The 24,642-nt window shown below is 43.4% G+C and overlaps 1 protein-coding gene across 2 annotated transcripts in view; it reads right to left on the bottom strand.

Annotated features, from left to right (window-relative positions):
* TAOK3 (TAO kinase 3) overlaps positions 1–24,642 on the bottom strand; it is a 155,755-nt gene that overhangs the window by 130,655 nt on the left and 458 nt on the right. The window lies entirely within an intron of this gene.

Raw genomic sequence — 24,642 nt, forward strand, 5'->3', positions numbered from 1 at the left:
GACAAGTGCACCAGTGCACCTCTCCCTCCCCTTGGATCTTCCTGTGTGGGAGGTTTCTCTACAGCCACATCCAGACAAGCACAGCCATGCAGTATGCAATACTGCAGATGTCATGTCCAGCTGTTCGCCGCACTGCAAAGGAGCAGGGCAGAGGGTTTTCTTGACCTCTGGATATCCTGTGATACAAAGGTGTTATATCCAGGGGTCAAAAAGACCTGCAGAAAAAACAAGGGGACCAGTGCATGCACCGGCAGCCTGCATTGCCCAGAGCTGGAGCTGCACTCCACTGCCGGCCACACTCCACATGGCAGGATGACCACTGCTGCAGCCCTGGGAGGCCCCTATGTAAGGCTCTTGGTGCCAGCCCAGTGCTGGCCCCAGCCATCCATACCCCACCCAGGGTAACTTGCTGCGTGCCAGCAAGTGCTTCGCACAGGTAGTCCCTGGAGACAACAAGCAGCAGTACAACGTGCACCACTGCTGGTTGTCCCCAGGGAATGAACATCCACACGCATTTGGACGCAGCCTACAAGTGTAAGACCAAAGAAGCAATTAGGGACTTCTCAGTGCACTCCAAGAAGACAGTCCCAAAGACCCCGCAAGTGATTTCTGGATCCACAAGGAACCCATTGAGCCTCTGGTGCATACTAAAGGTTATATTTTTATCAAGGACTTTGGGGCACAAGAACAAACCTGAGAATGGCTGAAAAGGCTGATTAGAGCGCAGCCCTCCAGCTCTGTAATATACACAGCACAGGAGGCTTTTCCACACCTTCCTCTCCTTCAGCAGGCTGTCAGATGAGGCCTGCTTTGAATTTTCTTCCAATTAATTATTAACATATCATCTCCTCACAATTCTCTGATCAGGACATTTTCACAGACATCAAGCCTTGGCATTGTATAACTGAAATTCCTTCTAAATATTCAAGAAGCGTTAGCATGCTGTCCTGATGAACCCACCCATTCTAGTCAGCAGCATTAAACAAAATAGCCTGGCCTTTTTCCACCCTCTGCTAGCTTTTGCCTTTGAAGAAACAGTGTTTTAGCAGTGTTTCAATGGACTCCACCGATATGCACATCAGACATAATTTGCTTAACTGCATAAAATAATACCTGACTAAATTTTTTGCCTACTAATTACACTATAACAAACACTGCTAACCTGGTTAAATGCATAAATCACTTAAGTGCATAGGAATCCTTCCCTCCTACTGTCTACTGTGTAATCTAACTGCAGGCCTTTTAACTGCATAATTGATAAAACTAAGAGCCACAGATGTCCAAGCTTCTTAAGCAGCCTTTAACTGACTGGGTTCTGCTCATTTCAAAGTTGCTGTTAGAAGGAACAATGTAAGGAGCCTTAATAAGGTGGAAAAAGTTTAGCACAGGCTGTTCCTGGAGTCAATGAGCATTTATTGACAGTGAGTTCAGGCAGGTGCATGACCTCCTTTTAGTTCCAAGGCTACGCACTTAAAAATCAGGGTACACTTTACCTCACAACCTTGAATGAGTGATGCTTTGCAATTAAAAACCATAAGACATGTATAGTAGTATAAAGACTGAGTTGTAGCTGTCATGGTCCACAAACTATGGAAGAAGCAAGGATTTACCAGGGTGATCTCTTTTATTGGGCCAACTATGTAGTTGGGATAAAATTAGACACACCTTTGAATGCAAGATGCCTAAAAGCAGAGGAATTATATTCAATCCCTGGGTCTCCTGTTTAAGAACAGTAAGAGGGAAAATACACAAATCACCAGACTCAAACAATTAGTGTATCCAGTATCCTGCCATCAACTAGGATCAGCACCACATTCATCAAGGGAAGGTAGCAGAAACTCCCTATGAAACAAAATCTCCCAGTAAATTAACTTTCTTTCAAATCCTAGCCAAGCAGTTGGTGTTTGGCTTAAACTAGACCTCATCTCACAATCCTGAAAGCCCACACTTGGCACTCAACAGGAATGAGAAAGCAACAGGATTAGTGAAATGAAGATGTACGTGAAGTGATATCAAACAAAGCATCTATTTAAAAACAGAACCCTGCAGATAAGAACAAATGATTAATAATTGCAAGAAAAGCACGTTCTTCTCAACTCCAAACTACTTTATAATGACTTGCAAATTTAGCAACAGAATTATAGAAACCAGAGTGACCCCCTCCCTCAAGCAAATAAAGACTGGTTTCAGTCGGGTTTGAATCTTTCAAACACTGTACATTTCTGCTCCAAGGTCCTGGTCCTGAAATACTGGCAGGAAACTAAATGGATTTTGTCTCTAGTAAATTTACAGCCCTCAAAACAACACAGCATACTGCTAAGCCAAAGCAGAGGGTCTAGCCAGTCAAGTCTGAAGCTCCCTACCTCTACCACCACATGCTGTTTTAATAATGCTGCTTTTTATATTACTTGTTCTGAGTGGATCTTGTCAGGATCATCTGTGTCAACTGCCAGAGTCAGTTCCTCAGAGCCTGATGCTAATGTACATGCTATGTGCAAGGGAAGTGAAACAGATGCTCTTGAGTCACTTGCTGATGTGAAGGGAACATGGAACCAGAGCAGAGCAGAACTGCAACATCAGATACCGAAATCCCAGTCATTTTTAAAACCTCCCTACGCTCCCCTGCAAAATGCATAAAGCTGCCCAGCTGCAGAGATGATGCTTTTCCCATCCTAACACCTCCTCAGCAAAGATCTCCATCCACCTCTCTAACCCATTGTGATAATAAAAAAGGAAGAATAAAAAAGTATTTAAATTACACTCTCCAGGGTTTTGGTTCTTCATATGCATAAAATCTGTATTTGAGGCCTCCAATTCTGGAGGTAGCCCACTGATTACTAAACAGGATTCAAGAAGTATAATATCAAACTAATAGATGAAGTTTCAAGCAGAAGCTGGTTACCATTGCTGGTCGGCAGGAATGGATATTTCTGGAGCCAGCAGTCTGTCTAAGCTGGGGGAAAAACAGAATCAGCTTCCAAAATGAGTTATGCAGTGAGCACTTAGGCACATGGGAAGTGGGCAACAGCTGTGTTGTGAAAAACCAGCCGTATTCTCTTGAAACCCATCAAGCCTCCAGACAACACACTTTTCAGATAAAGGCCGGCCAAACATAAGAGCTGTGCTGATTTAATTAAAAAGGTCTAAGTTCAGTGTGGACACAGTTATGCCACTAAAAAGTGCTTAGGCCACCATAGCTTATTCCCCTTCCCTAAGATAATAAAACTTCTGATATCAAGTACCTTGCCAGTGTAACTGCATCCATGATAGTAATTGCATCAGCGTAATTATTTTGATAAAAAATACCTTTAATAACTATAACAGTTACACTAACATGACCTCCAAGTGTAGACCAATCTAAATACTTGCTGGTATTCTCAGAGACGCTGACAATTCTTAAGAGGAAAATTACAGCCTTAAAAGGGGGTGGCATGTACAATCTTGCACTTCAGATCAATGGCTGGAATTCAGCACAGGTTGCATTGGGGGTCAGATGTGAAATAACCAGTTTGCCTTGGTTCAATTCTCAGTTGCTGGCACCCACACACAAGCCAGCTCTGCAAGGTATCAGAAAAAAAGCTGAGCACTGAACAGCTCTCATCTCTACAAAGAGACCCTCCAGAAATGAGCCGTGTCAACAGTGAGATGTGGGAAGGCTTGTAGTGCTGTTCTTTTGGCCAAACACAACCAATCCAACATAAACACCACCACTTTTTTTGATATGTAATTAAAAATCTGCTTCCCCATAGATGCACAATCTCACACCCACAAAACATGCTAACTGTACAAGTATATATTGAAATATCATTAAAAAATGGGGAAGGGAGTCCTTCCAGTCCCAAATAACTAGATTCTTGCACTATATACGATCCATGCCTCCTCTGGTCAGTACCTACATATTACCATTATCTTTATTCCACCATGATAGTTTAAACTGCCTCGGGCTCTCAGTATTCTAGTGCTATTCTTGTGGCTACTGCTGTTCTATAGCATTTTAACAGAAATAGAAATTTTAATCCTGTTGTCTTTGGCCAGAATGTACTATTTGGTACATGAATACATAGTGTGCCTGTTTGTCATAACCCTCCCAACCCCAGAGGTAGCTGCATTTTAGTGCTACTGACCAACCTGTATCCACTGAACAAGGCAATAGTTGTGAAGCATTTGGGAGAGGTCCTGTAAGAGGCAAACAGCATAGTAACCATGTTCTAAAAAATCAGCTTAAACGAAGCCAGAGGGAATTGCTTTACAGCCCACTATGTGTATATTCATTAAACAAATAACAACATGCTAAATATGACCAATTGAGATGTCGAGGCATGAAACAGCCTCCAGTTCTCTGACTAGCCCAATCTTGAAATTCTCACAACCAGCTTAAGAGTTAAACACATCATCCAACTTTCTACACAGATCTTCCCCAGCAAAGCTATGAAGCATGTTGTTATGAGAGATGGACTAATACTGAAGCAGCACTCAGGGAAGCACAAGCAGCAGGGTATTTTGCGTCTACCTCATTGAAGTGTGTATCAGCACATTTCATTTTTATTCTTTCACTAGCAGCCAGGTGTATCAAACATAAAAGGGACTGAAAAAAACCCAGATTAAGCATGCCATCCTTAAGTGTGACATTCTAAATGTTGGTTATCTAATTTTTCTTTATTGGTCCCACAACTCTAGTATACAACTGCCTTCTGCTCTAACACCCACATGCTGGAACATTAAATCGCAAGTGAGATAAACTAACAGTCAAACCAAAAACCTCAAAAAGGCCAAAGTAGGGGGCGCTGGGGGCGGGGGGGGGGTTCTTAAACCTGCACAGAAACTGGAGTATCCTTCGAGATGGTGTTCAGCACCCCCTGAATGCACAGACAGTGTGCACACACAATCTAGTAACAGGATCATCAGAATGAAGAAAGAACGCTTCAGCATGCATACTCATTTGAAGCACATTTTCAGAGCCAATCAAAGCTTCCATGTTTATCAGATCTGCACTACGTTTAAATATATATCATTAAGCTACTAGTGCTTTTGAACTTCAAGACATGTAGGCTTGTAAAAAGACCTTATCTGTTTTCTGTTAAACATCTGTCCCTGGAGATTCTAGTTGCATTTAAAAATTAACTCAGCTACAGATACTGGAAGAAGTCTGTCCCAGGGGGACACAAATGGAGGCCCCAGAACACCCTCTCGCGGCAGGGCTGAGCTGCCTTGGGTAAAGGAAGAAACAAAAATTCCTGAAGAAAGGGCTCACTTACCTTTTTTAGGAAAACCCAAGCTGTGCCAAGAAGGGCCGCCGGCGCAGTTCATCAGCCACTTTTATTTCTGGTTGGGAGCAGTGCTGGCGGATGTTGTCATCAAAAACCACTGCCCAGCTGATTTAAAAGCCGGGGCAGGGAAACAGAGATGGGGGGCAGCAAAGCTGGAGCCAGAAGGCAAAGCTGCTCCCTGGGCTGCACAGCAGCAGAGTTCTGAGCTCGGCAGGGGGCCACATGGTGACCCACAGGAAGGGTCCAGGCTCCTTTGAAAAGGAATCTCACCTGGCTCAGCAGGGCAGCCGGCTCAAGGAGGATGGCGCTGGGGGATCCTGAGGACCACAGACACCAGATCCGTGAGTGGGGCAGGCTAAGGCCCGTACCCCACCTATTCTTTTCTTCCCTTTTCTTTTATCATTTGGAGGGCACACAAGGCCTGGACCGGAGAAGACATCTCCAAGTGCCCCTGGGTCAAGAGGAAGAGTTGAGTCATCACTGAGAACTGCGACACCTCAAAAGTGGAGAGCAGACACCAAGGTGAGGATGGTCCCACACCCCATAGTCACCAGGGATACCAGGGCATCAAGGGACAGGCAAGAAGGGATGAGAGCAAGGGGAAACACCAAGGGGACAGGCCAGCAGTCCATCACCTGGTTGTTCTAAGGGATGGCGCATGGCTGGGGCCATGGCTGGGGTGGAGCCCCAAGAATGCCCACAAAGGGCAGCACCCAGTTGGCAAGAATCCACGAGAGGGAGCCCCACCATTGAAGAAAAGAAGATCAAGGCAGGAAAATGTCAGGGCTTCCCCCAGGGGTGAACGCAACCCAACACACAAGTCCTGGGGATACACCCCACTGACTGAGCCAGGCATACACTCTAAGGTCGCTAGAGAGCGCCTATACAAGAGACCAGACGAGTGCAAAGTCCTTCAATGGCTGCAATCACTTTTTAGGCTTGAGCTGATAAATTCCACAACCTGCAACCTCACATGTTCAAGATTTTAGCTAGACCACCAGAAATGTATCGATTTCATTCTATAAGTGTACCATTTTGGGCGCATTTAAGGGAGGCCTGGAGACTTATAAGGTTGGTCCAAAATACAACATGATATGACTTGAATGCATAGCAAAATGGTCGACCATTTAATATATCTTTCCTTTTGGGTCTAGAGGTTGGTGGTGTAGTAGTGGCTCTTTCGTCCACATTTCCTTTCTCTTATCCATGTTGTACCTGTTCTGCCAGCAGAACAAGCTAGAAGTCTGAAGCTAGAACAAGCTAGAAGCTTTCAATCTTAATTTAGTCCCATCCACAACCAGCCAAACTGAGTCAGTTTCAGACTGCTTAAACCAGGATAACCTTGGCCCAGAAGGCACAGCTGATACAGAACTAGACAGGGACTATGTGCTGTTTAGCTAAAGACTTGAGCCATGTCTCTCAGCTCTTTCATTTTCGAAAATGATGCACGTGTGAGCTCTCTCTACTCCACACAGGCTTATCTATTCTGATCATCACCATTTTTACAAGCTGTAGTGACAGGTCAGAGATCAAGTCTTTCTCACTCTCCAACAGTTGTCTGGGAAATGGAGTTGGTGGTTCCAGTCCTATTCCTAGGAGACAGGTACCCATGTTACACAAGCCAGCAGGTTTTACAAAAATGCATTTATATCTATAGTTACATACACACACCTCTACTTTAACAGCCCTGTCATGCAACTGGTCCAGTTCACTTGACAGTCCCCAACACATATACATTGTTACACCATCTACCCCCCATTCTAATATTTGTACCCATACATCTGACACCATCTCTTTACTCATTACACTCAGATGGATCAGAGGTGGTTCAGCCTACCTCCCCCTCCTATTCCCACCTGCCACCCTCTCCCATATCTTCCCCAGTCCCTAGTTCATGTCAACTTCGTTGTTCTTTTCTTTCCCATCCCCCTTGTCCCTCACCCCCACTTTACCACTGTCCTTTTCTTCCTCCTTCTCATCCTCTTTGGGGGTCCTGACCCTGAACAGTTTATGCCAGTCTCTTCTCTTCTACGTGATGTCTGCCATCTCCTCCCCATCATCCTCTACTGACATTTTGTAGATAAGCTACATCTCACTCAGTCCCACCTGACACAATCCCCAACTGAGAGGTTTGTGTGTCTGTACGTGAGAGATTCCTGGTCTTCCATAGGGCGTTCCTGAAGCACCAGACAAACTGGTCAAAGCAGGTTGTCGGGGTCCCCTGCTGTCTCATCAGGTGCCTGTACAGCACCATCTCTCTGGTCATAGTCCTGACCACTGTCACCATCATGAGGAGTAGGATTACTCTCCTCCACACCTTGGCTTATGGGCAGTACCAGAGGAGGTGGTCGATTGTTTCTACCTTCCTCAAGCAGGTTTCTCTTGGGCAGTTTGGTTGAATTGTTTGCTCCTGTGCATCTCAGTGCATGCCTCGGGAGTGCCTGGTGGGCTACTTGGCCATTCACGTCTCTGTACTACTAATGTAGCTCTCTATGGAAGCTCTGCAGCCACACAGCTTGGCAGCCATGGCTGGGCAGCAGGTCTGGTCAGCAGTCTGTCTCTTGCCCTTTCTGCCTCCTGCATCTTCTGGTTGTTGGTCATGGTCACTGGGGCCTTGTTGCACAGCTTGTATTTGTTCCAGAAATATTCTAGGACCTTGTAAAACCATGGCTGCTTTATGGTCCTTGGCCTCTCACTATGGGGCATGCACACCTGCCAGTATTGCAACAGATGCCCTGCACAGTACATTACAAAGCAGGCTGTTCTGGACTCTGCCCTGGTCACCAGTTTACAGATCTGGCTCATGTAGTTAACCCAGAGGAACATCAAGAAGGATGGCATTCCTCTGCCCCCAGCCTGTTTTGTTTTGTACAGGGTTTTCTGCACCACCCTCTCCTACCTGGAGCCCCAGAAAAAGACACACGTGGCCCTTTGGATTCCGTGAATTCTCTCTCCCCGGGGAGGGAAGACCAGTGCAGCGTAGAAAGCACTGGTAGCAACACAGCCCTCAGGAGTACCGTGCTACCTCCCACTGACAGAAAGCACGCATGCCACAGTCCCAGTCTCTGCTTAACTTTGGCCTTGGTTTTTTCCCCCCATGTACTCTGTCAGATCTGCTCTGGGTCAAACTCCACCCCAGCAACACAATATGCACTTTTGGCAGCCTCAGCAGCAGCCAGTGAAACAACCACAAATTCTTGCTCTGGGGAAGGGGCTCTTTTATGGGCAATGGTGAGGCAGAATCGAAGACCTTTGTTACTGTTGCTGCCTATGCTGTATGCAGAGGGCTTCCATCTCCATTTTTCCCACAAATATTTTTTTACCAACTGTCTAAACATGAATACTGTAATAGCATGCAACCGTTAAAAAACACAGCAACCATACACTAAGCATACGGTCATCAATATCTTCTTGTCGACAGGAAAGGAGACAAGGAGAAATTACAGTGTGTGTTTAGGAAGTGTGCAATTTTCAATAACGCATCTCAAAACTAGTGATCTTGAAAAGAATGGACAGAACATTCTCTCCAGCCGGTGTCCTGATAGTAAAGCAAAAATTATCAGCCTGGAGTTTTGTAGGCTAATACCATGAAAGAGACTGACTGATATCAGGAAGAAAGCCTCAGCTACTGTGGCAAAAGCAATATTGAATGAGCCACTGCAGTCCTGTTATGTTGCAGAGATTAAAATGGAAACATTGTGTGTCACTCCTTTTGCCAAGTCAACTGAAATGAACAAAAACCCTGGGCTACTCGCAGGGTGATCAACTGAAGCACAAACTAATGGTGACTGGTACCTTTTGCTCCCCTTTCCTCTCATGAAATTATCACTTATCACAACCACCAAGCTGTTATATGACCTTGCATAAAATAAGAGCAGGGAGAGAAATTGCTTCCAGTATCCAACACTAAAATATTACTGTTTTCCTTTGATGAATCTTCTTGAAACATTTCTTGGCTTAACTGAGCAAAACTGAAAGGACGCTGTTGAAATGGCGCACACATCCTGCATTGTACCCCAAAAGATGCACATGGTCCAGGATCAAAAGCTGCATGAATGAAATCTGTGCACATTTAAGTGCAGTTTGGCATGGAGAGAATCAGCAAGAGCAATCAACCATCTCCATTCACCCAAATGCTCTTCAAATCACCAAAAAAAAAAAAAAGAGAAAGATTAATGCTCACAATGAGATAACCAGCAGCTAAAAATACCCAGCCAGCTGCAATTCCCACCTTATGTAGCCGGGCAGAAATGCTTCTTTTTCCCCACCCCCTTCTTACAAACACACTTCCTTTTTCATTGCAAAATCAGAAGTTGAGCTTGATGCTAACACTCCACAAAGTCTTGTCCAGAATTTCAAGTCACACCCTAGCAATTGCATAAAATAAAATCTTTGGTATAAAAGACTTAAATTCCATTTTCCTTTTCACCAGTTTTAATTTCAAACTAAATTTCAACTGGTGACACACAATGGAAAGGGCACAGCTGGAATTCCTGGGATTTATTTTATTCCATCTAGATGTCACATTCAGACTTATTCTGCGATCCAAATATTCATTTACACCCCAGTCCTCTCCAATAGGTACCAACTTTTATTTTTTGCCTGGAGGGGAGGGGTGAAGGTGACGGACACGTGGAAAATGTTATGCATTTCAGGTGACAGCTCTCTTCCCAAGGGGGAGGTGGGGGAGCAGGGCCCTTGGGCCCCCACATACTCAGAACCCATATCCTCTGCTACTGCAGGCAATGCTCTCTTCCTAGACCAAGTTGAGATTACAGACCATAAGCAGAGAGTATTTAGGTGTGAAGCATGAATGTAAGAACTCAGAGACAAACTTGCTTAGACATATGTAAAAGAATGACAGTGCCTGAATGCCCAGATTTCAAATGTCCATACAGTGTAAGCAATGATTAACCTCATCTTAAAAAGAAATGCACTCCTAGGATGTTAGGAGAAATAAGCCCTTCTGCACTGGAGACAGTGATCTCAGCTACTCTAGGCTGTGGAACAAACTCACCAAGGAACTACAGACCACCCCAAACCACAGTATCTTCCACTCCAAAGGCAAAGCCTATCTTCTCTGACCTGCCTGCTCTATACATATTTTATTTAGTTAGTCTACAAGATATATATTTACCCTGCCTTCTGCCTGACTTCCCTAAGACAAACATAGATATCTGCACATTAAGAGCAAAAAAAGCCCTGCATGGACAATTCACACCCCCTCTCTCTCCGCAGCAAAGCTGGAGGAAGAATTAATCAGATTTGAGATATTCACATTGCTTTGTACAATCAAGGACAGTATAAAAACCTATACTGTACTCTGTTTACGTGCATAGCTTCAGGACTGAAAAGAGGCTATGCATATATTCAGAGCCTATACACTCACCTGAACTCAGTGGAAAAAATGCTCAAACTTAGGGCAGCCTGCTCCTGCAAGTTTCTTGAACCTCCTTAAGGCTCCTCACTTTGTTCCTCAGAGCACCTCATGCCCCTACCAGCAGCCTGAAAATTCTCCACTCCTAGTCAGCTTCACAAATTGCACAGTTAAAGGGCAAACAATTAGGTTATAAGCAGGGATCCAGGTTTTCCATTCACCATGGAAAACCATGGTAAAACCCAGATTTTCTCCTTTAAAAGGAAGAAAATGCAGGAAATGGTGGGTTTCCCCTTGCAGGCTGGCAGAGTTCCACCCCACTCTGCCGCAACAGCTGCTGCCTCCTGCAGGTGACAACTGGGCCTTGGGCACTGCTGCGGGGGGCAACAGGCTGTGGACCCAGGTCCCTGGCCCCGCAGCTCTGCCAGCTGGGCGCCCCCTCCAGCAGGCCTGGAGGGGCAGGGGTATGTGGGTGGGGAGTGAGGGGCAATGGCATGGGCAGGGCACCAGCATGCCAGGGCTGCTCAGCACCACAAAGCAGCTGGACCCGCGTCCTGGTGAGTGAAGGGGGCAGGGAGAGCTCTGATTTTCCATGATAAAAAGCCCAAAATAAAATGCCAAAACGTATAGGTATTTAGAATGTATTTTATTATGGTGACTGAGACAATGGTAGGCTTCCAAACTGTTTTAAAATTGTAAATATCTCAATAAAACATTATATTCAACTGATACATACACACATTTTTTATATTTTTATACATATATACACACACACACACACACATATATACACACACACACACATATACGATGTGTGTGTGTAGATATGTATCAGTTGCACACAATATTTTCTTGAGATTGCCTCAGTCACCATAATAAAATACATATACACATACATATAGTGGTACTTCATTTTAATTGCGGATTTTGGGGGCAGTGTTATTAGAGAATTTGCATTTTTTTTTTAAATCAGAGAATTTGCAGTTTTTAAACAGAGAAAATCAGGATCCCTGGTTATAAGGCAGATAGCAAGATCCAAGGAGTTCCTTTGCACTTAGTGTTTATATACATAGCTGATTTTATTACAACATAAGCAATAGTCAGAAAGTTGAGACTGGCATTGTTAGGCAGTTAAATTATGCACTTATCTGATGTGCATGTAAGTGGAATACCTTGGACAGAACACAGAGGAGGAGTATCGGGATCATATTAATTTAGATCAGGATGGAGACAATTTGCTGGGCCATACAAACTGAATAAAAGGGACACACCACACTTCAAAGCTAAAGTAACTGAAATCTGCCTTTCCACGTAACCTGACAAAAAATAAAATTGCTGAGGCAGGGCTTTGTGCATACAGGTAATGTTCATATTACATGGGGTGATCTGACCCCAGCTGACTTCCTGCCCCTTGGGCAGGGGACTGGTCCCGATGATCTCAGGAAGTCCCTTCCAGCCCTAATGTCTATGAATCTATAAATGCCAAGTTTCAAATTCTTGGTTTAATGAATGCATCTTTGTCCTCCAAGCTCAACAAAGATCACTGGTGACAGGAAAGGAAGGAAATCCAACTGCTGCATTTATGTCAGTGTGGACTGTGCAACAGTTTAGTTCTTTCATTTTTACTCCCCTACCAGTGGGAGGTAGGTTTTGCCTTTGCATCCCCCATCTACTGACACTGCTAACATACTTACGGTTCCACTATGTGAGCAGTCAACACCAGGAAGTTCCTGCTGTTAGGCACCGGAGAGATACGTGGTAACTCCACACACATATACATGCACAAAATCTTATGAGCTTCTATATGCTTTCTTCAATTCCTGGAATACAATTGCTGGATACCACACCACGCATTTCAACACACAATCAGTAGCTGGGTTAAATCTTATTCCATGGCCTATATAATGTTCATAATTAAGAAAACAAAAACCCAGCAACTCAAGTTAAAGCAAGTAGGAAGACCCAGAACTTGAGAGATCATAAATATGAAAGTGTTCTAACTTCCTCTCTGTACACCCTTGAGATTCTAACCCACAAGTTCACTGACAACAGCTGCAAATGCTCTTTGGATGAGGAAGCCCTGCCACTGGAAGCCAAATGTTCTTAAATTAAGATTTTTACACTTTACACATTCAGCACATAAATTCCCTGTGCAGCTTTGAAAGCCAGGTGTACTCTCAAATGCTTCAAAATATTTGTCTTCTGACAAACAGCACTGTGCAAAGAGCATGAGACAAGGTTCTCCTCTTCTTCTCATGCTTGAGAAAAAATAGATTTAAGATGAGCGCCAGCACCTCGGTGCTCTTTTTTCCTTCTAAGTTCTGTACCTTTTGATTATAGTCTGGTCATATTTTCAAGCTTTGCTCCCCTAAAACAGGAAGGGATAAATATTTAATAAAATTCCTATCTAATCACTTGCTACCAGGATCTGGGGCTTTTACCACAAAAAACAGGTAGGGGAAGAAAGCTGGAAATAAAATCATGCGGGGTTGGCAACACTGGTTTTGTCTGCCACCCTTTCCTACTAAATTTCCCACAGGTTCTAGGAGACAAATGGAATTGAACATAAAAGCAGAAAAAAAAAAACAGTAAAAAAAATTACAGGCTGCCAAATTTTTGGGATAGGGAAACATCTCCCTGTGTGTGAAGTACAATACCAAACACACTTGATACTTGAAATATTTGTCAGCCTTTATAGAAGCTGCATTTTCATAACATGCATTTGGAAGCTTGAAACTGGAACAAAAATGTTATATGTAAGGGAGGTGAAGCCCCAAGTCTGGGTCCTGAAACAAAGATTTTAAAAAGCCTAAAAATGATTTTGCTGGAAATGTCAATGCAAGCAGGGCCTTATTCAGATTTTACCTTTCCACTCCATTTTGCCTCCCAAAGCTACTGTCACTGAACTGATATAGGAGAAATGGAAAATGAAACTGGCTGGTTTGTTCATTAAACCAAGCTGAAGGGAGTGAAGAGAGAAAGAAAAAAAAACATTATGAAGATAAACAGTAATTTATATCCGACTGCTGACAAATCTTGTCGTTAATCAAGAGTCTCAGAACAAGTGATGCCCCCAGCACACTGAACCCCAATTCTTTATACAATTACATCAGAGTCTACATTTTCATTGAAAAGGCATTACACATGCCTGATTCTCCTGCTCACAAATAAGAGCTTGAAGATGTGAACCTATTCCCAGTGGCTTAATACACAGAAAGCAAATGGCACAGCTAATGCAGGAAAGGAAATCTGGGTTTGAATCTCTTTTTTTCCTTTTTTGCTTAAATATATCCAATTACCTTTTCCAAACTGGGTTATTTCTTTCCTTATCATTCACAGCAAATTATTATTATAGGATTAATTTTAAAGAGGAGAGTTGCCGGCACTAATTTTAAGAGCAACTTGTAAAAGGAAAGCAATATTGAGTTTTTCAATAAAGTACGTCAGAAAGAAGGAACGTAGCTCGAGTTGGAAAGCTTGTCAGACCTGTACGGACTCCTTTGCTTGTTATATTCATTTTAAATTGTGTACTAGAATTAGTTATCTGCACACATGATTTTTGATTATGTGCTCCATTTACAGTGAATGAGTAGGGAGGCAATGAAGGGAGTCAAAACCTGTTTGTAGCTCTGGAGGAAAAAAATATCCCGTGTGTACAGTATCATTAGACTAAAAGTGCTAAGACTCACTCATTGTAGAAAAAGTAGCCGCTGCCATGCCAAACTGCCAAAATTCACTTAGCTTCCCACATGACCTGCATGCAAAGCCACTTGTGAAACAAAAATAACAGCTCAAGTGTCATTTAGGAACATCACAGCCCGATGCAGTCTTTTAGTTGTGTTCCAAGCTACTGTAAACTTCAGTGCTGCAGCATTATGTCTGCACCCACCCAGTACAACCGAAAGGAGAAACCAGAAAGACAGCTTCTTTCCAAGCTACATCTATTAAACTGATCATTAAAAAGTTGTAAGCAAAACCAAGGCTTAGATCAATTCTGCCATTTGTGGTGCCTTCATCATAATCGTCCACATCCTATGTATCCTATGATGCCTTCCCTCCAAAGCCCTCACGGTGCCTTACCAATCTGAATTGGGCCTCAATACAATGCAAGGTAGACAAGTTTGTGGTTTTTTAAAACAGATAAAGACCACTGATGGGAAAGGCTGAGGACAGCTTCCCTAGAGGCACACAGCTGATCTATGGCTCTTGGGTTGAGAATCCAGATCTCCACACTCCAGTACCATCAGCAGCCACAAAACCCACCCTGCAACTATCTGGTTTTAAAAATAGAGTTTGAGTCTACTTCCGGAAAGTGATGAGTGCAAACAGAGCTGACCTTCAGCACCACCACAGCAAGTGTCAGTCTGAGGCCCCTTGGTCTGATGCAAACTGAGCAGACAGCAAGGCAATTTATGGGCTGCCTGCCCCTGACTGCTCACCACCTAACAAATCAAAACCCAGGCTGTAGAATGATTCCAAAATACATGCACAGATTTCCTTAAAATACTCAAGGACATGGGCAGGCAAGTGAACTCTTAGTCACTCAATTATGTTTTCTCTGTGTAGCAGACATTCATTGCCACATCTTCAGTGACAGAAGGAAGTCCTAGATGTTCAAAGAGTAAAATTAAAAACTCCTAACAAATATTTGGAGCTAAAGTCTGATGTTTCTGGTCTACTTTCTGACTTCTGGATTCCTTCTATCCACATCCAATGCATGTATGATAATTGCTATGAGTAAGGTACCTCTGCCAGCTGCTGCAGAAATCTTGTAGAAATCAGACCTCCACTGTGCTAGGTGCTGTACAAACAAGTAGTAAGAGACAGCACGCACTCCAAATATTTTGCAGTCTAAAGTTAAGCAGGACAGTAAGTTTGATACATCGGTTCTGGAATTACAACCCAACAAATATCTGATACATGGACTAAACATCCCTTATATCAAGGCTAGCAACCCATAAGAGGTTAAATTGCAGCCTGGGGGCTTGTCATCCATTTTCCAGAACACAGGTGAACACTGCCACCACTTGTCCCACCACCCCATTGCCCAGCACTGAATTTGGGATCCTCAGTTGCTGTCAGCAATTAAAATTGGTAGCAGAGAAAAACCAGGGAAGGATGCACCATTCACGCCTGGGTTCTGGTGCCACACCAATATAGCAGCAGTCACACTGACAAGCTGCCACTCTGCCACTGGAGATGGGTTATCCAGACTGAGAGGCCCTGCAGTCCACATCTGGCTCTCAAGGCCAAATAGGTTGGACACCCCTGCCTTAGATGCAAAACACAGTTTAAGGGGACAGCTACCACTGAGCTAAACACAAACGTTATCACAAGCTCCAAATAACAAGATTTTTCAACCATTCCACTAAGGTCCTTACACTAATTTGGGAGATACGTATATTATTATTACTCCAGCAACTCTGGCCATCAGCAGGGCCTGAATCCACCACTTATAAACCCACAGCAAAAAAAAAAAAAAATCGCTTCTACTTGAGTTACAGAAAGAACTGGGGTAGGAAAACCTATGGTTGTCCTCTGGATCAGCTGCTGTACAAAGACACACACATCATATGAGTTCTGCAGGGGAACCCTTGGAGTGAGTAGTCTTGGTTTCAGTGCCTAATGCTGGGAGCAAAGTATGGTCTAGTGGTTACAGACAGTATAGCCAAACATAACAAGTCCTCCCACACAGAGCGGCTGCAGAGAATGAACCTCACATTTCTGGCTATAAATGCATGAGTCTACCACTCACGCTAAAGATACACATTTTCAACACAATACAACAACAGAGTTGTCAGTCTCATTTGAATTAATAAAAACAAAATAGAAATACTGCTTGCATGAGTGACTGGTGCCTCCTGAATCTGGGGGGGCACCCGCAGAAGCTGCTGATGGCGACTGCCCTGTCGGGCAGGGAGGGCACATGCCCAACTGACAGTATCAGTGTTAGCCATCGGGGGGGCACGTGCACCCTCTACCAGTCGCCTATGACTTCTTGTACATTTTAACTAAACTCATATTTCTATCCAGGTGGATCTTGACATAAATCACAAGTAAATAGTTAATATTACAGTAAGTAAAAAATGCCATATTCACCATTTCCCAACATAATAGAAATTAAGAATCTGAGCAAACAGTCATTTAAGTAATTCAGTAACTAAATGTGCATGTAGGTACAGTGTATTCTCCTGACTAGCAAAAAATAGCATTATAAATGTAGTGAGAAGGCTACACTTAAATGCAAATCAATATGTTTTATGGCTACAAATCAATAAGAACCTTTTTTCTGTATTTTTGTCTACTTTCCAAAGAAAAAAGGCAAAAAAATTAAGTCAAGTGTCCTGCTTATTGATTCCAAGTGAGATTAAAAATGTTGATTTAAAATCTACCCACGTTAAATAAATACTTTTATTTATATTTCAGTAACACCGAGAGTCACCAACATGGGCTAGGGCCCTGCTGTGCTAAAAATGTTTTTAAAAGCCTGTCCCGAGAGCTTACAATCAAAGCATAACACAGGGTTGGCAGACCGATACAGGCAGTAGGGGGTAAAAGGAGACAGCAGGACTAGAACTCAGGGTCTCTAGGGTTGCGATTTAGTAGACTCTCCCCGGGAGACAGGTGAATGAACAGGTAAATAGTGTTTTGGCCCCTCTCCTCCTTAACCAAAAAAAGAATCATAGGAAGGCTATATTTTTTTCTCATCACCACAAAACTACCTGCAGTAGGTGCCAACATTATACTAATTCTGTGGTGGGCAATTATTTGGGCTGGAGGGCCAGAGTTCTGGCCAACTGTTGTGGGCTGGGTCAGTACCCCTCGCCTCTGCAACAGCTCACCAAAACTCCCTCTGCCCCAGTGCTCCCCCTTGCTCTGCCCCAGCCTGCACTATCACCACCAGGCAATCCAGGCAAGGCCCTGGGTCTCTATGGAGACCGGCTCAGGACCCCTGTGGGGAGGGCACGCACAGCTCAGCAGATGGGATGGGGCCATGGGCAGGCAGGGAGCTGTGTCCAGGAGCAGGACAAGCAGGCAGGGGTGGGGCTGGGATCACGCAGCAGTGACAGTGCGGGGCTGGGGCCCAGGACAGAGCCATGATCCACTCCTGGCATGCCCCTGGCCATGGAACCAGCGCCCGAGGGACGCCTGGCTGAGTGTGCCCTGCTCACACAAGTCCCAGACCCATCTCCATAGAGATCCCACCCTTCTCTGTCCAGCATCCCCAGCAGTGGGTGTGGGGTGGATGGGCTGGGGTGCCTGGGCGGTGGGGCTGGATCTAGAGGCAGTGCATACGCAGGCAGCAGCAGCAGCCAGGCAAAGTGAACCACTGCTGTGGGAGCTGCCAGTGGGGTTTGGCCACCACACCACTGCAGCCCCACTGTACATCTGGAGGCAGCAGGATGGGCCACACATGCCATGGACCAGGATGCTCCCCATACCTGGGCCAGGTAGGGCATAGGAACCTCCCATGGCCTGGATAAAATCCCCTGGCAGGTCAGATCTGGTCTGCAGGCCGTATTTTTCCGACCCATGTACTAACTGCTATAAAGTCATGTGAACTGGTAATACAAATCTGTACTGTCTTCTAATTTCAAAGATCTGTGGTCACCCACACAGTTTAAAATGGCAGGCAAGGATACTAGAGCAAACCCCTCTATTTACCTTTGCCTTTACCACCTTTAATATCACCAATGAGGAGGAAGGATTTCAATTTTGAGGCCTCATCCAAAAAGAGAGATCCTGAACTTTATGGTGCTAAACATATTTACAGCAGAAAGATGCAGAATTAAGAGGATATTCAGGCTTCGAATGCACAGTTCTAGGAATCCTAAGTATTTCAGTATACTCTCTAAACTGCCCCTTTTCTAATGAAATAATTGAAGAAGGTATGTATTTGCTCATGCATAAGTTTTAAAAGAACTCCACGTAGAAAATTAATGTGGAAAAGTTCCCTTAAATGGAAACACATAAACAAAGAGCTGTCCTAGAACATACTGTATCAGATAAGCAGACCAATAACAAGGACGATCTCCTAAAGCTTTCTGCTTAAGCTCAGGCGAAAACCCCACATTCTTTTTTCACTGCATGACATCAAATCATGACTGTGTGTGTTTAACATTTTTCACCAGCACCATATGTTACACACTGGCATATATTCCATTACAGGGAAGAAAAAAACATCTCACCATGAATCATCAGTGACTAGTCTCATAAATCTGGCTTAAAAAACACTTGAGATGGTCAAAGGCAGCCTCAAATAAACCTCCTCAATATTCCGCCAGATCCTCAGTGATAGGGTTATTGATTACTTTTATTAAGAAAACATTGATTATTTTTATTACGAAAGAAGAAAAATGATACAATAATAGTGCACATTACTTGAATTTTTCAGGAATCAAAACTAGAATCATAATGCACACAGCATCATACGTATGTACAACCAAGTTAAACTAACTAGCAAAAGAGGTATTTTCTTCATAAAAGGATTATAACAGCCAGCATTTAAATACCATATAGCTCAATGTACTTTATTTATTTGACACGCACTGTATGCTAGCAACATTCCACCTAGTACTGAAAAAAAGCCACTCCGAGATACAAAATCTGTCCAAACTATCCAACTCTTTTCAAGAAGTGGAAAATACTATAAACATCTAAAGCTACAGGGAAATTCATATTAACTATATAATTCCCCAAGCTAAAATCTGGCCAGGACTCTAGGGATAAGATCCCTGCTTCAACGACAAGTTCTCTAATGACCACTGGCAGTTTTACATCTTTTCCCCAGCATGACCCATCTAGTAGCAATTTGGCCTGCAACACCCTGCTAGCTTTGGTAAGAAGATTCAGGAGGAGGCAGGCCATCCCCTAAAATCCCCATTGTTGCTGCATTCAGGCGGTTCCCAGGTCTCTTGCATCAGTATAAAACCAGCTAATGCTATTTAGTTTAGGAAAAGTAATACCAATGGGATGATGGCACAAGGTGCAAGTTCTACAGTTAATGTAAATTCAAGTCCCAAACTTTAAGGCCAACCAATCTGCATGAACTCCATATATCGGGATGAACTATGATCTCTAACTTTGCCCTGTCAAAGCCTCCATGATCCCAATGTATCTATATTACTGTATAGAAGAGGAAGATGAAAATCAGTACAGCGAGCAAAATGTAAGACTAGGCTTATTCAAAAATCCTTTGGCAGCTAAGGAGTAAGGCATGTGATTGCATGTTCTCAAGCAATTACTAGTGTCATTAAATTTGAATGAAACTAGGGTCCATTTTGACCTAATAAACAGAATGGGTGGGGAAAAAGGAAACTGTAATTATATCAACATCAAGCTATTACCTGTTCAGGGGTATAAAGTGCTTACTTCATTAATAACTCTGACAAACTTGTTCTGTAAGCTTTCTGCATTAAACCTGATATTTTTCTACCTCTACAAATTAACTACTTCCTGATGTGGATGGACACTCCAAACAAGGCAGTCCAGATACAGGTCAAAGCACACTGACATTGTAATTCATCCATTTAATGATGCAGGAACAACTCCCAAGCCCCCGAAATCAAAACCATCCTGCCCTGCCCTTAAAATAAATGCAAATAAAGAGATTAAAAACCCTTAAAGCAAACCCTTTACAAAAAGGATGAAATTTCATAATTTCAAAAAATAGTAGTTATCCAATTACTTTTCAGCTTTTAACTTTATATTAGCAATATCCTTGGTTTCTTAATTCTGTCAGCAAGAGGTACTAAACTCCTGCCAAAGAGGCACATAAGAAAGTAAAAAACAAAGCATGACAGCTATTTAATTGGGATACTGAATGCAATTCACACTAAGAGTAATATTCTTCCTTAAAAATCAATGGTGTGAAGTGGGGTACTAAGAAAAAAAAAGGGCTCAGTTAAAGCTGTCCCAGTATCTTGACAGCAGCAATGCACACACTCCCTGCTAATGAAGGATCTGTTGGGAATTTCAGGGGCTAGACAGCCACACCCAGCTGATTGATTTTAATTCCTCATACAATTATCCTAAGCATTTCTAAGGAACTGAGGCTGGCTAAGATTTCTGTTCTCAACACACAGTACTTCATCTTGAGTGTAAATGGGGTAGGCCACTACAGAGGACTCCAGGAAATGCGTTTTGGCCATTCCCAAGCACATTTTTGGCAGATTCAAAAAGAGCACTCCCTGCATAAGGATATAATTCAAAGTGGTTTTCCATTATACCCAAGAGTCTACCAGTCTGTAGATCCACCAATGTTTTCAGGTACGTCTTATCCAGAAAATGAAAACTATTTTACTGGAATCATTCAAGTCTGCAATAAAACCATCTGTCAAGATTACACAGGATTACACACTACAGTACCCTGCAAGAGCTAATTAGCAAACAAGCACATAGGACAGTACAGTGTTTATTATCAAGCATGAAATCGAAAGCAATCGAATCAGTGGTTTAATCAATGGCCTTTAAATAAGGAAGTAGTTTGAAAATGATATGACGCAAACTAAAATGTTCTCTTGTTTACTTTATCATTTATTTTTTTTAATATACTTGTTAAACAAGCCAAGCATGTGTCTGAAGTTGGGTTACATAAAGATCCCTACTTCCTGAATACCTTATAGACTCAACTTCCACTTTTACTCAGCTGTTTAAGTTCTTAGTCTTAGTCAAGTCTTGGATTCTGAACTGCAAGTTTAAAGGGGTACTTTAACTCAACCTTACATGGATAGGGCCAGGTAAGATATTAGATTTTCTAGAAACAGCAAAAAACCTTTAAAATTTAATAGAAATAAACTTAAAAAAACTAACACAGAAAGGCAGTTCTGTGAAGCCAAACAGTTTTCTGTAATCTTCTCCCTGAAGTGTCCACAACTGAAACACTGAGCCATTCTGCTAGGACTGCAAAAAAACCTAGAAGTGACATCAGTGAGAAACTGACAAAAAAGAAAAATGACTAGACTATGTTCACAGTCCAGGCAAGAGAAGTATAGAAACGGAAGCTAACAGCATACAGTAAGCTAGTAGGCCCACTCACCCAGCAGATGTGCCCCTTTCTTCAGGGGCTGAGCTTTATTACTCCAAACAAGAAGAGGTTATAATAAATTTGTAATAACATCATGGAAAATAGTGTTACAAAATACTTTGATAGATCCATCCCCACCACCCTGATAAAATCAAGTAGCCGCAAACTATTCCTGACACACATTTATCTAACCCACCACACACAAAACAAACAATACTGGTGAAAGTACAGCTTTGCCCATATATGTAGGACTACTCTAAGGACTTCTGTCAACACAGTTAGATGACTTATGGATCACAACTCTGCCAGGCTGGCTTAAGTTTGGGGTGGAGCCTTAGCCTCTATGGTTTAAGTGTAAAGCTAGGTTTTATTCCTACCTGTACTGGTGACTTTACTGAAATAGTCAAATACTCAAAGGAAATTTGGTGTCTCAACACCACCAACCTTTTAGGCACCTGGACACTGGATGGAATCCAGAGCCCTGAGTTATAATCATGAGCTCCCTATACAGTCTGATGGGGAGAGTATCTCAGAACAGCATGCCAAGACAAGAGGAGCTGCTTAAGAGAGGAGTCGATCCTAACCCTAGAGAGGGCCAGGACTTAGACACCTACCTCTAGCTGAGACTGACAACGCTGACTTCCTCTTGAGGTCAGGCACTCAGGTTACTTCTATCTTCTCTTTAAATATACCTGGTGCAATAGCAAGTGGTTGTGCTCCCCCCACCCCAGCCTCCACCCAGGGTCAGGAAGATCCAATTCATCCACTTCCTCTGGCAGAGAGCATTCAAACCTACTTCTCCTACCAATCAAGAGGAAGTTGGGCTGTGCTGTGGTGGGTGCACTCTCCACCCCTCCTGTTGAGGTTGTTCCACTACCTCGGCAATTAAAGATTAGCTGGACAAGAGAGGGAGCATGACTGTTTCCTAGTGGTTAGGACACTCACCTGGGAAGCTAATGCATTTTAAACTCAGAACTGTTCCATATAAAAGACAACCAATCCTAGCAGCTTGGACCAGAGCCCAAGTCTTTTCCCTCCCTGCAGCCACTAAGCCAGTGCTATGCTCCCTTTCTCTCTGACATTTAATTATGCCTGGCAAAGTAGCACAGATTCAAGCACAGGGGTGAAGAGGGCCGCACCCAAGTACAGTTTACTGCCTGTTAGGGCACCCCCTGGGAAGGAAGGAAAGAGATGTAGATTTGAAACCTCAGCCAAAAGAGGGAACTAAACCTGTCTCTCCCACAGCCTGGGTAAGGGATCTAACAATAAGGCTGTTGTATAAACAAAGAGTAGCAGCAGCAGCAGCAAACCTCAGGTGAAAGAGTATTATAAAAGACCACCAACTCCTTATATGGCTGATAGCAACCAAGTGAATCACAGCTGTCCAATGATTTAAATGCAAGGCAGCGCCCCTCATCCTCCTGTCAATATATCTGAAATAAGTGCAGCCTTTTCATGGTTTTACAAACTAAGTAGGATTACATGCTGTATATTGCCCATGGAAAATTGCTATTTTATAGGGAACTGTCTTTGAAATCACAAGCAGTACAGGGCTTTAAAATCAATTATTTCTCCGTATATATTCAGATACCAGAAGACTGGTACTTGCTACAAGACCCATCAATTCCCTTCTCTTTTTAACTTCCCAACTCAACATACAGCAACAGCTAGAGTAATTTTTTTCTGGATCTTGCCAGCTGAAGCAGTTACTTCCTCCTCTGGAGCAAAGAATGTTGTGAGATTCATGTGCATTTTCTAAAGCAGTTTAGAAAAAAAAAAAAAGATGCGAAAATGAAGCCCCTGCCTTCACTTGAACTTTATTAGGTCTATAACATACACTGCTGTTCAACTGGTCATTCAGCAACTACCTCTGAAGAACAGTCGATATAAAATTAAACCTTAATGACTTGAACTTCACTTACCCAAAACCTGATCCTAACCACAATTTTCAGACAAATCTGATAAGATAGTTTTACCTACTGTTGCCAGGATTGAGGAAGCTGCTCATACCAGGCGTGTAAAGATATATATGCACAAGCAGAGTATCTGGCCAGCAGGTTTAGAAGGCTACACACAAGCTTAGACACCAGGACTGCATAATCCAGAGGCTAACAATAGCTATCGTAATCATTCAACAGTTTCAGGGACCTTGAAGAGCAGATAATCACAGACCTACTCTATTTTCTGAAAATGAAATAAACACAGAACTTTTTTTTTTAAACCAGATACAGACATTTTACTGGATTTCATAACAAGCCCCAAGTACAATGCATAGCTCATGTGTGTAAGTACTGGAGTGCTCTTTGTGCTAAAAATAGATTGAGTCTTGCCAATTCAGGGCTTGCTCAGCATCATAAAGCTACAATGCCCAAACAACGTATCTGGTTGCTAACGAGGACCCAAGTGCACCACAAAAGTGGAGAAACATCTGAAAACATTGTGTGAAACAATCATTTTCTGAACTGAAGGTCTTTGGGTACTTAAAAGCTGTCTAGTATTTCTGCAGCATTTCAGTGGAAGCCTTCCTGTATCCCTTGTTTATGCTCATCCATTTCTCTTCCTCTTCAGTTTAATGTGAACTATGTTGCTTAATTCTGTGCTACCCAAGAGCAGAGTGGGGCTGCCTGTGACAGGCGGGTCACAAGATAAGCCCTGCACCATCTGAGGACACTATGATCCACTTTCTCTGTCAAACGTGGTGCTCTGATCCCCGCCCCGTGCCCTGGCTGCCGCTCTGCTTCCTGCTCCCCACCCCCTTCATGGCTGCTACTCCACTTTCTGCTCCCTGCCCCCCCACCCCAGCTGTTTCTCGGCTTCCTGCTCCCCACCCCGCTTCATGGCTGCTACTCCGCTTTCTGCTCTCTGCCCCGTGCTCTGACTGCAACTCCGCTTTCTGCTCCCCGCCCCGCCACCCCAGGTGCTTCTCGGCTTTCTGCTCCCTGCCCCAGCTGCCGCCCTGCTCGTGGCTCCCC

Source organism: Gavialis gangeticus, unplaced genomic scaffold, assembly GCF_001723915.1.
Source record: "Gavialis gangeticus isolate Ggan-Ray unplaced genomic scaffold, GavGan_comp1, whole genome shotgun sequence".
NCBI lineage: Eukaryota > Metazoa > Chordata > Crocodylia > Gavialidae > Gavialis > Gavialis gangeticus.